At 38.6% G+C, this 8620-nt stretch overlaps 1 protein-coding gene across 1 annotated transcript in view; it reads left to right on the top strand.

The window, feature by feature from the left end:
- Positions 1-393: 393 nt before the first annotated feature.
- Positions 394-8620, top strand: part of LOC123768990 (uncharacterized) — a 221510-nt gene continuing 213283 nt past the window's right edge. The window contains exon 1 of the mRNA XM_045759915.2: positions 394-598. The gene's annotated coding sequence lies outside the window, so the exon portion shown is untranslated. The remainder of the gene's footprint in view (positions 599-8620) is intronic.

The raw sequence follows: 8620 nt of genomic DNA, 5'->3' as shown, positions 1-8620 counted from the left end.
TCGGTCCAGGAATCCTGTCGAGATTAAATACAACCACAATCTTGGATGCTTCCATATATATTTGTATACATCTTCCGAATATATATTAAATAATACACGAAGTTTCTGAAGGAATATATATATATGTATACATATTATATTATATGTGTGTGTGTGTGTGTGTGTGTGTGTGTGTGTGTACTCACCTATTTGTGCCAGCAGGATCGAGCATTGGCCCTAGGACGTGCGTGCATGCGTGTGTGTTTCCATCTGTCTGTGTATAAATTATCACCTGCTTACAGTTCTATCGTGATTTACAGTTGCCAGGTGCGGTACGAGCAGTCTCCACCTCCCCGGCAGCCAGGGTTGTGCTGGTGGCGGGCGCCTGTAGGTCGACCGTCAGTGTGTCTCGGGCAGCCTTGGCGTCAGCCCAGCTTGTCCTTGGTGTGTCTGGAGTGACGACCGCGCTTAAAACCCGTGTATACCAGTAGGCTATCATGCACTAAACGCTTACCATGCACTAGCGTATCGCCATGCCCAGGTTCTTCCCGGTCGGATAGCATGTGTTCAGTGAAAATTTATAAGTGACCTCATGATAGCAAACTTTCCCCTACTGAAAGTGAGTTGACACACTCTTCTCTCTGAAAGTTTTAAAGCGTGGCTTAACCCACTCTCGCTCGCATCAGCTCCGCTTGTGTGATGTTGTGCTTGCTCCTAGTTAGAAAACACGTAAATGTGACTTAGAACCCTTGCAGATGCTGCCTGACAATGATCTAATAACAATAGTTTAGATGTATTTGATGTTCTAGCAGGCAGCTTCCACATCATTTATCACACAACTCTCACTCGTATAAAACTAATAAACGGAATCTATGAACCTTCCAAAAAAAATACATATTGCCCTTTTTAGGGACAAATACTTTTCCATAATTTTTTTAGTAAACATTTCCAATATATATGAAAATACATTTATCTCAATAGGAAAGGAAATTCTCAGCGGGAAGAGAAGCACAAGAGTGTGTAGGTTATCCAAGAACGAATTTAAATTAATGCTAAAATTCAGTAGTATTTGACGCTAACCGTCTTACTTTATGATACAAAGTTGCAAAATAACTTAGAACTTTAATTCACTCTAAGTTTCCCCTTTAAACTTGAAATTGGATATATGCAAAACTTTAACTTGCACGAGATTACTCTGAGGGTTGGGAAGGTCTTGGCCAGTTTACATGTCTGTCTGTTAGAGTATATTAAGTCTTCATGTGAATTGACCTCCAAGGCATTATTGGACACACACACATACACACACACACACACACACATACACACACACACAACAACAACAAACATATATATTGAAATTAACTTCTGTACAGTCCCAAATAAGCTGTGACAAGCTTGTGAAACCTTGCAAGAAATTAATGAAAATGTATTCTGTTTACCTGTCAAGATCGTCGCATTCCAAACTAAATGGGCAGGAAAGGGTCTACAAGATCTTTCTGGGATACGAAAGCAATTTAAATAGAGTCATCAGTCCTCTTTAAGTTGCCTGTCTATCTGTCTGTCTTTCTTTCTATGTTTTATCTCTCTCTCTCCCTTCCTCTCTCTCTCTCCCTCCCTTCCTCTCTCTCTCTCCCTCCCTTCCTCTCTCTCTCCCTCTCAAGTAATTATCATAATGAGCTATAACATTTTTTAGTTAATAATATAGACAATATCATTATTAAAAATGTGGGTGTAAGGGGAGGATAATTGTTTAATGAGATGAACGAGGGATGAGACCCAAGTGATGTGAACGATGAATGGTGATGACGAGGGTTAAAATATATATATTGACAGAAGATTGGTGTAAACACTGAAGCAAATTTAAATCATTATACAAATGATATCGTTGGGTCTGGGTTGTCGCAGAAACAATAACATTCATGTTTGATGAGTGATGCAAATGATAAAGTTGGATTGAAAGAAAGGCGACGTAGAGCCAAGTTAGGAATGTAAAGGGTAATGGAAGATACAAGAACAATAAATCGCCATTGGTTGCAAGCAGATTTGCTCTTAGGCATTGGTCGCCTCTGGAAGACGCCTCCCTAAGAAATGGTCGCCCCTGGAAGAAGTCTCCTTAAAGAATGGTCGCCCCTGGAAGAAGTCTCCTTAAAGAATGGTCGCCCCTGGAAGAAGTCTCCTTAAGGAATGTTCGTCTCTGGATGACGTCTCCTTAACGAATGGTCGTCCCTGGAAGACGTCTCCTTAAGAAATGGTCGTCCCTGGAAAAACGTCTCTCTAAGGAAATGTCACCCCCTGGAAGACCTCCTTCTAAGGCATGGTCACACCTGGAAGACCTCTCCCTAAGAAATGGTCCTCCCCTGGAAGACATACTTGCCCTAAAGTATTGTCACCTAAGAAACAGTTACCTTTGAGAATAGTTGCTTATGGAAGACTATTCTTTGAGAATTGATGACTTGCCCGTTAAAATATCAGGGTTCGACACTAGCAAGTCAATATAATGAGTACAAAGCTTGGTTTAGTTTAGTGTTGGACTTAGACCAAATAACCTCAAAAAGGTCTTTAAACCAACCATAATAGTTTACTGACAAACACGCAAATAAACTTTAGTCGTCAAAATAGTTTAAGACAAAAGTAAACTTCCCGTGAGTATATAAACGCCGGGTACTCTTCTCTGTGAATATTCCCGACCAAGCTCCAAGCCAGTATGACGATGGTAAACCATCGGGCCCAGAAGAACTGTTGGGCACTGATCGCTAACTGTTCGTCCCAGGTAACTAGAATTAGTAATTTGGTGAATTTGTAGTAAACTGCTTGACGGACTGAGTCTCAGTGAAAAACTACTTGGGTATGGGTTAAGATGAGTGGTGGGAAGGGGTCAGAGAGCTTATCCTACAACTCATCATGATATTAGAAAATAGAATTCCTCTGCTATTGTTCCACGCTGTGTTAAAAAAGAAACACAAAAGAAAAAAATACCTTTTGGAAACGATCGCCTGCGTCAGTTTTATGATGCCACTGATATCGTTTTGCATTATTTAATTAGATAAGTAAAAAAATAACACGTATTATTATATATGTAGTAACAAAAACACTATTGGAAACAAGAACTAAGACAATCGTATATCATTTTTTTGGTTCACATATATAAACGCTGATTATGTTTGCATTCTTCAAATAATGTTCACATGGGTGGTGAAATAATTCAATGTTGTTCGTTAATAACACTGTCACCATCGTCGTGTAATTACACACGGTGTTCATAGTACAGCAATTAATGTCAGAGTTATTGAGGAAAAACACCACGTGGGAACAGGAATGTGTAGCTAGTTACGTAATAATAATATTAATTATGAATTGTGTTTGTAAATTAAATAATTTACGACAAACAATAGTCGTCTTTAAGCATTTATCATTGATTTGTGCAACTCAGTATATATACACACTGAGGTGCCTTCCACGTCTCAGTGTATATACACATTTTCCTGCGTTTTTATATACATTATGTATCTATCTATCTATCTATATATATATATATATATATATATATATATATATATATATATATATATATATATATATATATATATATATATATAAATTTATTTATTTAATGTGTGTGTGTGTGTGTGTGTGTGTGTGTGTGTGTGTATGAGTCTTCTGCAGATCAAGCGTCAAATATTAAGTGATTTAAACAAACCAGGCGTACGGACCAAGATGTGTGTTCTGAATTTCTGAACAATTCTGAACACAGAATGTGTTCTGAATGTTATGGTGTTCTGAATTTCCATAAAACATCAAAATTGTTGTGCATTAAGCTTCAGAACACTTCAGTTCCACGTGTAAACGTGAGATTGAACTTTATATATTAATCAGCCTTGGTTCAGTATGTCAGGAGGAAATAATTACTCTTTGTAGTGATTACATTTATAATTGGGTTACGTCAAGTTCCTCAAACGACAGAGTATTACATAATAATGTAATAGGGTGAGTAAACCATGGATGATTGCACTCGTCTACTGAGAATTGTACTATTCGGTGACTGCATTATTGGAGATTACATTATGTATCGGAGGATTACATTACGAGGGAATTATAGTATTATTCATTGCATAATAAAGAACTACTTCGGGTAGAATTTCATTTGGGACTACAGCTTCGGGTAGGATTACTTTTGGGACTACAGCTTCGGGTAGGATTACTTTTGGGACTACAGCTTCGGGTAGGATTACATTTGAAACTCCGAGGAAATTCATTAATGGATTATATATGAATCTATATATGGTGGGATTAATTCAGGGGGGGGAATAGAAAGATAATATTTTATTTATAGTAAAGACTCAGCTATGGTTGACCTACAGGATTGGTCGTGATGAACTAAGTCAAGATTTGTGAGCATTAAGGATGATTTATCCCTCAGTGAAGTTTATATTAATTCACCAATCATTCATTATTAACATTCACTGTTCATTTATCACTCTTCTAATTTCTCACTGTTACAGCCTGTTACCGTCACTGTTTCTTAATGCCCAAATGAATGAACTTTTTTGTATTAATTTTCACGATTTATTTTCACTATTTTGGCTTCTAACTTTCTTGTTTTTATATTTATTGAACTTTCATTCGTTTTTTCCAATTTATCAACTTATCAAGTCGTTATTTGTTACTTGCCATCTCCGTTGCATTCGCTTTCCCACATATGGTACCTTATCCTTCCCAGATTCATGTTTTTCATTTTTCCAGAAATAGCGGCTAGTTTTACCCTTTCCATACGAACCACTTTTCCTCTTGCATCGTTGGCCTCAAGTAGCATCTGTATTCATTATTCATGGTTTCCCAAAGTCCTACACTTCAATACCCTCTCCCCATTCCCCATGATTTCGCCATTCACCCTATTTACTGTCAGTTAACTCCGTGCTCTTCTAGATCTATTTTAACGAGCTCTTCTACTTTATACTCATTGCTCCAAGCCCCTTAACAATGTGTATCCAACCTCTTTCACATTCCTTCTGAACCTCATGCCAAAACGTTCCCTTCATTCTGATACTTTTCCAACTCACATTCTGATTATAACTCAAATCCATTGAATTTTCCCTATCTCCCTTTAGTGTCCTCGTTATGCACTGATCCTCCATCATTCTAAGGATTTGAGCCCCAGTCTTAAGCCTTTTCAAACTTTATTTTCATATTTAGCTAACTTTCACTTCTTAAGCTATCCAAATTACTCTTCTATCTCCTTCCCTACTTCCGTCCCTTACTTATTTCCTCCCTCCCTTTCTCACCATCGCCGGCCCACCTTCTTCTGCATTCTTTCCTTTCTCCTTAACCTTCATCTCTGATTCACTAACACCAGCTCTCCCTCCCTCACTGCAGTCCTTGTTTCCTCTCACGCATCTCAACTCTCTCTCTCTCTCCCTCCTTCTCTCACTCCCTCTCTCCCTCTCTCTCCCCCGCTCCCTCCATCGCCACTCCCATCACCCTCAACCAATGGCCCTCAGGCCGAAAACACTCGGCGGTATACAAAGAAGAACTATTAGTAACTCTCGCTGTATAAATCACAAGAATCGCAAAATGTAATCTGATTTACTTAACATTTCCACATCCCGTTCACCACAATCCTGCTTCTTCTCTATTTCAAGTCTTAATCGCTTTCTTTTTTAACTGATTTACGGTGGGGGGGGGGGTGATCAGATTTGTAATAGATATAGTTATGAACATTTGTTAAGTTAACATTTTCTTCACTTTTGATCGCAAGTAAATTTAAAGAGTGTAGACTGGACCACGTCATGGAGGATAGATAGGATCATGGAGATGGTGTTCAAGATATGAGATAATAATTGTTTCTTACAGGATTGATATGATGTTGTCAATGAAGTAGTCGAGAGGCTGAAACTTACTAGATCATTAAACTAGTACTACGGAAGATAACATGCTACATGAGGTATGCAGGAGATAACATGCTACATGAGGTATACGGAAGATAACATGCTACATAAAGTTTACAGGAGATAACACCCTACACGAGACCTAAAGGAGACAACATACTGCACGACGCCTACGTGGGGTTAAAAATATGTTGAAAATTTATTATTAAATCGAAGTTTGTGTAATATTATCTTGGGAAGTGTAGAAACAGTGAATTGTACTTTACTTTAAGTTCATATAAATGTGTTGTGTGTGTGTGTGTGTGTGTGTGTGTGTGTGTGTGTGTGTGTGTGTGTGTGTGTGTGTGTGTGTGTGTGTGTGTGTGTGTGTGTATTTGTGTGTGTGTTTGTCTCCCAGAAGTGAGGCTCTATTGGTGTTGCTTCTATAGTATAGACACAATAATACATATGTATCATCCTGTGTTGATATGTATTTATTTCAATGCATGACATGTATTAACATCACTGTTGCATGAACATCACTGTTGCATGGACTGAATTCACACGGTGGTAAGTAATAATTGTTAGAGGAAATGTAAATATATATCTTAGCATACACACAAGCATGTATTGAACACAAATAGCTTTATATTATCAACTTCAACAAGATCTTTTGAAATTAAACAATCTTCAGAAATTATCATCATCAGTTATCAAAACATTTAGTGATATTCATAGATCTGTTGAACAAATATACTCGTGAGTTTTTCACATGAAAGCATGTTGTTATATGCGAATTTTAGGCCAAGCTTGTGGTAGGTCATCAGTGAGTTAGGGATATTAGGATTCAAATACAAATGTTGAGTAAATATTTATTTTGAGAGATTGGGGATGGTCTATGACTCGAATCACACGCACACACACACACACACACACACACACACACACACACACACACACACACACACACACTCACACACATATGTGTGGGGCGCTAGTGGCTGAGTGGACAGTACGCTGCACACGTAATCCTGTGGACCGGGGTTCGATTCCTGGCGCTGGCGAGAAACGAAATGGGCAGAGTCACTTTCACTCTGATGCCCCTGTTATCTAGCAATAAATATGTACCTGCGAGTTAGACAGCTATTACGGGCTAATTCTTGGGGTGGTGTGTGTGTGAAAAACAAATTGTTAGCTAGTAGTTAATAATAGATGATTGGTTGACAGCTGAGAGGCGGGCCGAAAGAGCAGAGCTCGACCCCCGCGAGCACAACTAGGTGAGTACACACACAAATATATGTTCATATATATATATATATATATATATATATATATATATATATATATATATATATATATATATATATATATATATATATATTACATTTTCTGCTGAGAAAGAATTCTCCAAAATAAATTCTTTGAAGATTACACAATCCTTTGAAGACGAAATACTTTTGATGTGCTTAGAATATTATAGAGTTCCAGTCCCTCTCTCACCCCGACCCCCACGACACGCACAGGTGAGTACCAGGTGAGTACCAGGTGAGTATCAGGTGAGTACACAATACCAGAGAAGAGAATCACAGTAATTCGACAGTAGCAATTCCATCTGAATTCTAATGAAAACTGAAGAGTGTAATAGTGAAGTATTTAACCACCCCTTCTCCCTCCTACTACCCAAAGAATGCATTATTTTCAGATTTAGATTCAAATGTTATGGTTGCATACTTAGCCAGCTATGCAAACTTTGCAACATTATGTAAATATCATCGTGCACATGCATCACCCAGCTTCTGTTCCCTGGTGCTTTCAAGACCTTAGAGCTCCACTTACTCCCTCTCCCGTCCCTTCCCCTCCTCTTCCCTCTCCCCTTCCGTCTCCCCCCTCCCTCTTCCCTTCCCTCTCCTCCCTCCCTCGCTACTGCTCGTTCACTGACGCTACACTCGTTAGAGGGTAATAGGTGTAGTTAAGGGATGATATTACGGTGGGGGAAGTATACTAGTAATACCACTCATGGATTAACGAGCCTTTTCTGGAATATTAGGATAGTTAAGGGTGCCATTTTGGTTGCCATTAAATGGTGTTATGACTGTTAGGAGTTTACTATTAGGGTCTGTCTGGGTTCCTAAAGGGTACTATTACAGGTCTTAAGAATATTAAGAACGTTTCAAGTTAACTTCGTTTTGTTGAAGGTGTTATTAAATTCTGTCATGATAATGCTTGCATCTTTTATAATACTGTAAAAAATATGAATTTCTAGATGAATGACGTTGTCTAAAGCGTTGGTTATCTGTATTTTCTTCAATGCATTTGTATGGTATATAACTTTTCTCAATTCTTGCATTTTTCTTATAAGTGACGACGTTTCGGTCCGACTTGGACCATTGTCTAGACACGAACTGATAATGGTCCGGGACGGACCGAAACGTCGTACCTCCTTTATTCTCAGATGTGTGGTTTGGGTGTGGAATTTTGAGCCATGTTATTGTGACTTCCAGTCTGCATATAGTGTGTCAATATAAATAATATTAACGAAGGTATTTTTTGAGGCACAAGAAAAGATATGTGGTCTTCAGAGTATTTAAGGAGAGAATAACAAGGATCGAGACAAGAAGCTTCGCAAATCACGTTGGACAGTTCTCCTCTCTCAAGCAGTACGATCTCCGCGAAGGAGGCATTAAGGGACCCGTCTTCCAAGCCGCCATAAGGTTCAAATTCACCTGCTGTACCCCAGACACATACACCTTTCAACCCTCACTAATTTGCCTAGGGACTCT

Source organism: Procambarus clarkii, chromosome 64, assembly GCF_040958095.1.
Source record: "Procambarus clarkii isolate CNS0578487 chromosome 64, FALCON_Pclarkii_2.0, whole genome shotgun sequence".
NCBI lineage: Eukaryota > Metazoa > Arthropoda > Malacostraca > Decapoda > Cambaridae > Procambarus > Procambarus clarkii.
Note: the sequence above shows the minus strand (reverse complement) of the source record. Positions and strands in the feature narration are given on the sequence as shown.